The 7,570-nt window shown below is 36.7% G+C and overlaps 1 long non-coding RNA gene across 1 annotated transcript; it reads left to right on the forward strand.

Annotated features, from left to right (window-relative positions):
- The first annotated feature begins 2,568 nt into the window (after positions 1 to 2,568).
- LOC145090449 (uncharacterized) lies at positions 2,569 to 2,965 on the forward strand. The gene is made up of 3 exons (XR_013701583.1): positions 2,569 to 2,665; positions 2,757 to 2,827; positions 2,923 to 2,965. It is a non-coding gene; the product is annotated as an uncharacterized LOC145090449 (long non-coding RNA).
- The last annotated feature ends 4,605 nt before the right edge of the window (positions 2,966 to 7,570 follow it).

Raw genomic sequence — 7,570 nt, forward strand, 5'->3', positions numbered from 1 at the left:
TTGAGCGGTAGAGGTTGGGGTTCGGATTGTCGTCAATGTGTTCTTAGTTATTGGCGACTCTTCCGTGTTTCAAATCGTGGGTTGGAGTATTTCGATCTTACGAGTTATGCGATAGGGAGATCAGTGGTCGTATCAAGACATCATGAGATTCTAAAATGTTGTATTGGGGTATCAGAGTATGATACCGTAGATTGTCGGATCATCATGAGATTGGGTTTTTTCAGACGGAAAATGGAACATCTGGTGACTATATTTCCGAGTAAGAGGTTGTCAGTTAATTGTCGCTAGATGGGTATTGTCCAAGGGTATGATTGTGCTAAGAAAAGTGTCTTGTCTACGGAAATCTACATCAAGAGTCGTGGTACATAATCTGGGGAGGTGTGTATGATGGGTTTTGAGCATTCTAACACTCCTAAGGTGTACATTCAACCGTAAATACCTTGGATCTATGTTTTCTCTATTATACATGCAAACTATCATTTTCCAAGGCATTACCCTAGCTAGCCTACAAAAATTTGATATTTGGGTAATAAAACAAGTTAGATAACATACCTTTTGTTGTAGCTTGTTGCTTGGAGATTTAAGAGTCTAGCACCAATAGTGTGAATGCCTCGAGTGGAATCACAAATCACCACTCACACTTGGAAACTTCGAAGAGGACTTTCTAGCTCACAAAAATCGGCCACACTCTTGTATAGACTCTAGGTGCCAATTTATTGAACCAAAGGGCTTCTTATATAGTGTGGTTACATTAGGGTTACACCATTTAAACCCTAATGAGCATGACTTTCCACATTCCTCATGATCCATGGGTTTGAACCTCCATGGAGTACCCATGGGCCACCACATGGGTCACTACTAGAAAAATACCCTTTAATGACGCGCGAACCATGACACGCGCTATTTTATGATACGCAAATGTGTGTGCCCTAAAAATAATGTTATTTCTCCGAAAATTAGAAGGATTTAGGGCACGTACTTTTGTGCGCCCTAAAATTAGTGCCACATTGAAAGAAAAAAAAACACGGAGGGCACAAAACATAAAATGGGCGTCATGTAACCATGTCGCTTTATATTTTATTAATGAAACGCGGGGTCTCTTCTCTAGGGGGAAATGAAATTCTGAAAAGTTTGAAAGGCCCGCCGTGCTATTACCTTCTTTCCATCGTTCTTCTCTCTCTTACTCAAATACCCAAAAAAAACCCTAAGTCATCACCAAATCTCCGATCTCCCACCAACAAAATGTCTCCACCTATTCTCTGCCCTCACACTATTTCTCTCAATTAAAAACGCAGAAACCCTCAATCAGATAACCATGGGTACTTCTCCCTTCCTTATCTTCTCAAAAACCCCAAATTTCTTTAGCTATAAATCAATTGCGAATCCGACCCGAAGACCTGTACCGTACTCCGAGCTCACTCTCCTTCCGGAAGATTCTACACCTCACCATCATCAAACTCATTTGCTTCCTCCACCTCCGCCTTCTCGTCGAGCCCGTCGTCGTTCTTTCAAAGTCGATCTACGTCACCTACACGTGTCAACGTATACGGATCATCTCCATCGGCGTCCAATATACGATTTTCTCTCAACAATCGTCAAATTTCTCCGAGTTGTTCGATCTCTGTAATTCCGAGGAGTAATAATAGTAATCAAGCATCAAAAAAGCAGTTGGATAAACCAAGGAGGATGTGTATGTGTTCTCCTACTTCGTATCCAGGTTCGTTTAGTGTTTGATTCTAGTGTAAAGATGATTTATCTTCTATCTTTTACAGGCTATATGATCCTCGTATACCTGAGTTAGAAAAATTTCTACACAAGGATTTTTCTTCCCTTCTAACAAATTCTCTTATGCATTTCATGAAGATTATGTAGGCAAGCTGTTCGATGAAATGCCAGGAGACGATTTTTGGTCTGAACTAAAAGCCATCAGATGGTATCTTGTTTCTGTTGACCCACCTTTAACCGTACTTCCATGGTTAGTGCCAGATAATACATTTACACTCATAATACATGTACATAGATGGTATCTACTTTGGTTTTCCCGTTGTTTTTTAATTTGCAATTGTACACACATATAGCTATACATACATGCATATGTATACATACATATATAGATAGAAATACATGTATGTATGCATATAGATACATTTATGTATGTATCTAAGTGTGCCTCCTTGTCATTTTTTGGCTATTTGAAGACTTGGCCTCACAGGTGACCTTAATTACACCCCTTTTTGTCTACTAGATATTCTTATATATAACATATTCTTTTCAATTCAGGTCTGTGTCACACTTTCTAGGAATGTTGGAGAGATGCGAACAGAAACAAAGTTGCTTCCCCCAATGTTGGGAGCAAGTGAGGATAAAAAGATTTCATTTTATTGTTTTATTGTTTTGTCATTTTCTTTATTTATTTATTTTTATTTAATTTTATGTAGATTAGTCACATGTATGAGGAAGGCAAGCTGCTTGTAGCTCAATCATGTGTGGAGCTTGTAGGATTTGTGGAACTGAAGCCACCTTCTCTTGGTAAGTGGAAAAGTTTTTTATGTGATTATCTATGTTTCAGATCAACCGAGTTGAATTTATTCACTGTAAATCATTTCTGCATAGGGATATAAAGCCAGACAACTTCCTTATGGGTTTAGGGAGGCGTGCTAATCAGGTTTCATTCCATAATTTGTTCCATATGTCCATTGTACATTCTGTTTTTTATAGTTTTATACGTAAAACATATATAAACCTACACGTTACAGGTCTATGCTATTGATTTCGGGCTAGCCAAGAAATATAGAGACTCTTCAACTCATCGGCACATTCCATATAGGTGAGTGATTTTTTTTTTAAACTTTCATCAGCAATCTTTTATTCATAAAAAAGTGACCCCTAATCAATCTATATTTTATATCTTATAAATTTCAGAGAGAACAAGAATTTGACAGGGACAGCTAGATATGCAAGCATGAGCCCAAGCCTGATGAAACATAAGAGGTCGGTTTAATGTGACCTTATTGTATGCAAGCATTAATCCATCTTCTGAGCAATATTGGACAAGAAATATGCAGGATAGTATAAGTGAACAGTTAACAAGTGGCATCATGCCTGAGCAGTTAAGTCTTTACTATCGTGATCCTCAAGGGGAGATTCAGGGACCATTTCTTGGGGTAGACATCATATCATGGTTTGATCAAGGATTTTTCGGGGCAGATTTGCCAGTTCGAGTGGAACCTTGATATCTCAAGTTGTCGTATATATGGCATTGCTCGTAGATCATAAGGCCACCATCATTGATAAGCATCCAGGCATATTGGTCAGCTTCCTTTGCCAAAACAAATAAATGAAGAAAAAGTGTTAACAGAAATCAACAGTGACAAGGATGTCATGTGGATAGGTTTCACCTCTCAACATTAGTAAACTTGCTATGAAAGGAAGAGAACCCTTTTTTCTTCCTTGCACCCCAAAGTCAAGCCAATCAATCCCATTTTTATTTACCATTTAGGATAGGGTATAAATAAAATAAACAAAACAGATAAATGATTTTTTTTTCTGAAACAGGAATGTATAGAACTTCTGAAAACGTGTAGTTGTTGGTAGAAGTATCATTGTTGGGTTACCAGTTTCAATACTTCTACTGAAGGAGGATGTAACAGTTAATGTTGTTCATCCGCATACAGAGGATCTAGAAAGTATGATTCATGAGGCAAACATTTTTATTGCTACTATTGGACAACCCATGATGGTAACCATAACCAGACTTATACAGTTTACATTTATACTTAATTCATTGCTTATAATGATTTTATTTATTTGGATTATAGGTTGGTTAGTTTACACTTTGGTTTGTTGAATTGTTTTATTATTATATAAAGGGTAGTTAGATAAAAAGTGGGGTTGTGGTTATTGATGTGGGGACAAATGTGGTCGATGATGCTACCAGAAAATCAGGATATAGGCTTGTGGGTGATTTTGGCTTAACCCATTAAGTGATTCTGCATAGATTAAGTAAATTTTCAAGTTTTTTCTTTTTTTTCATATATTTATGACAGTTTCTTGATTTAATTTAATCAATACATTTTTGGTTTTATAGCTTGAAGATGGGGACTGCTTCCAAAAACCTCTCAAGGGCGGAACTGTAAAAAACCGTTATCAAGATGTTCCATCTTTTCTGGAATATGTTCATAATCATCAGGTATACTATGAAACTTAAATTTATATTTTTTTCACTTTTGCCCTTTTTATGTTTATGCATACGTATAATAAGTATATAACATATTCCGTGTATCTAGGTTGTACGCTTTCGTTCACTGGAGAAACCACAAGAGGATGAGTTCTCATTGGAACTATAAGTTTCCTAAGAATTAGATCTTAATTTCATGGTCGTAAGTATTTTGTATTTTTTTTGTTGTTTTGTATGTTCCTATTAATTAATAATAGTATGATATGATATGATATGATTAATAAGTAAGTTTCTACTTGTTTATCAATCAATCCAATCATCACATATTTATACATAATTATAATTATGCTTATGTTTATTTTAATTTCAGGTTGCTGATTGAAATCCGGCTCAATGCCTTGGTGCCATAGGAGCTGTACAGTTAACATTTTCTCTCTCCATTATATATATATATATATATATATATATATATATATATATATAAAGAAACGGCAAAGAGTTAGGAAGTTAATTGATAAATAATGTGTGTGACTTATTAATGATAAACAAACAGGTAAAGACACACCATTTCTTTAAGAATATCCACTAGGACACAATTTTTCATCATAGAAGAAGACCCTGCTGTCTCACAAGGGTAATATTGTAATAGGGCTGACATTGTTCTTAAGATGCACATTAATGACATTGTTGGGAGTTTTTTGTTTGAAGGTCTTCAACCTTCACAGACAATGATTGGACACTTAGTAGAAATGGAGGTATTAGACCAAACTACTTCAATTGCGATTTTTATACATACATGTTCCTGTTCATTAAACCAAAGCCGGTCGCCTCACCAATGCCTTCTCTCCCTATCGGTAGAAATTTTCATCCGAGAAAGGGGATCGATTACCTTTCTTAGCTAGGAGAAAGTCACTGTCATCGCTCTCTCCTTGAATCGCTCGGAAATCGTACCTAGCCTCTTGTCGATAACCAAGCCCGAAGCTCTCAAGCGACTGATTTCACACAAGTAGTAGGACCTTCTTGTATAGTGGAGTTAGAATAGGCTCTAGAATAGTCGAATTAATGGTCAGTCTCGCTCTCCACCCTGCTGCTAGATGGGATAGGGCTTTTCACATGCTTGAGCTAAGACATATCTTTTTTAGGCATTAAAGAGGCCAAGAGAAAAGTCTCATTTTTACATAGATGAGCAGCAACTTTAGAAATATGAGAATACAATCTAGAAGATCTAGTCGAATGGTAGAAGAATCTATGGATTCGTTAGGAATCGATAGTCGTTGGCTGGACATACGAGTGACAACCGGCCGGGAAGAGGAGGGATCAACGATGGAGCTACTAGCTACTAGTTGTAAAGGAATGGACAAGACCACCTTTCGTACATTTCTACTGGTGCAGACATTCGAATAGCGAACGAAAGACCAGGAGATTGGATCTAGAAAGCACTTCCAGCAGGGGTGACGGCTGTGTGGTCCTCATTCAGCTGGAAGTAAGAAAGAAATCTCAGGACGACCGATGACTTAGTCTCCTTCTCAGCTTCGACTGAACCACCTACCTACCCTCTTAGAAAAGATCCGATAGATAGCAGCTACCTAACTTTTAAGCCCTTCACCAATCAAGGTCTTTCATCTAGTAAGTCCTAGTACTATGTTCTCCAAGCTTGACTAATAGAGTAGGCAGGCCCTTTAGAGAGCAGTAGAATGTTGGGTTAGCTCTGCCTTTAAGTGATAACGGGTGAGGGAAACTGCTTAGAAATGTCTTAGTTGGTTGAGGAGTGACCGATCCGGTCAGTCAAAAAATAGTAAAAAAAAGAAAGTTTGTCTGGTCTGGTGTAGCTAATGTGACTTTCTCGATCTATAGTTCTTCTTCTTTCTCTCTCTTGACCAATGCTCTGGCTTCCCTCACTCAAAAAATCAGCCGTTGTGACACAGGTGTCTCGAGGTTGGCCGTGGATTGAATAGAGAAAGAAGGGCTAGAAGAGCATCCATATGGTGTCAGGTTACTTCAGTAAAAACTTGTAGTTGGTATTGACCATTGACTATTGATTGACTTACTTTTTTCTGTTTGATGCAGAGTCAACTGGTAGGGAAATTGTTAATTTTTCAAAGTAAAACAAAGGGTTGATTGAACGAGCGAAAAGAAAACACCAACAGTCCATGGCTAATAAGAATATAAAAATAAAGATATGAGGCAAAAAAAAAAGGTAAAACAAACTCGTATGTATGAATACGATTTGTATGGTAATTAAATTTATAGTGTATGTATGTTCTAGTTTGCATGCAGTCTTTGTTTGACAACTTGGACAAACTTTGTAGCACCTGATCGTCCATGCCACTCTTGGTAAAACAAATTTATAGTGTACTTCTTCCATTCATGTTAGTAATTTCTCATTATGATGTGTTGTTTCTTGTGCAATTTTATTTTTAGGAGGTATTTTACTTTATTAAATGTTTAAAGTTACAGGACATGAGTATGGGCACATCATAGAATATTTTAGGGCAACTGTTGGTTTTCCTCTTGGGGATCCGTCAATCAAGTTGCCAACATCATGTAATAACATTTTAGGGGAAGATGTAGGTATATATTTTTTTAATGAGTAATGTAATCATATGTATGAATATGAAATAAAGTTTGTTATTTACATGACAATAAATTTTATCAATGGATTGTATTTTTTGTATACAGTATTTTATTTTCTGTTATGAGACATTAACTGCAAATTTAATTTGAAAATTAGTAAATCTGTAAATAATATTTTTTTTTTAACATTTAAAATTATGATACGCAAAAATGTATGTAATCTTCATTCATGACATGGCCTTTCTTGACAGGGGCTTCCTTGATACACATTGCGTGTCATAAACACGCGAGTCGTAAGGTTACGACACGTAAATGCTTGTCGTCTTCCTTTATGACAGGGCCTTCCTTGATACGCATTGTGTGTCATAACCACGTGTCGCAAATGCGCGTCATAAATGTGCGCTGTAAATGCACGTCATCTATAGATGACGCGCAAAAGCGCGTCGTCTCTCTTTATGACAGGGCCTTCCTTGACGCACATTTGCGCGTCGTCTAAGCGTTTTACGACGCGCAATGAGCGTCGTAAAAGGCTGTTTTTCTAGTAGTGGGTTAAGCCCAACATAAGGAATCATGGATCATTAGCCCACATTATAAGAAGGAAGGATTTACACAATCAATCCCTATATATTTAATTAGTCTCTTTTGACCACAAAATTAATTCCAAAATAATTCGTGATCAATACTAATTAAATAATATGATTTCATATTAATATATTATAACTTATAATATATTAGTAAATCAAACATATCCTCTTCTCAAAAGTCCAAATTGTTCTGGTAAAGTGAAACCCAAATGGACAATGCTAAACTGGGTCAAGT

This window comes from Lactuca serriola, chromosome 2 (assembly GCF_051521515.1).
Source record: "Lactuca serriola cultivar US96UC23 chromosome 2, Lser_US96UC23_V15, whole genome shotgun sequence".
NCBI classification, from domain to species: Eukaryota; Viridiplantae; Streptophyta; class Magnoliopsida; order Asterales; family Asteraceae; genus Lactuca; species Lactuca serriola.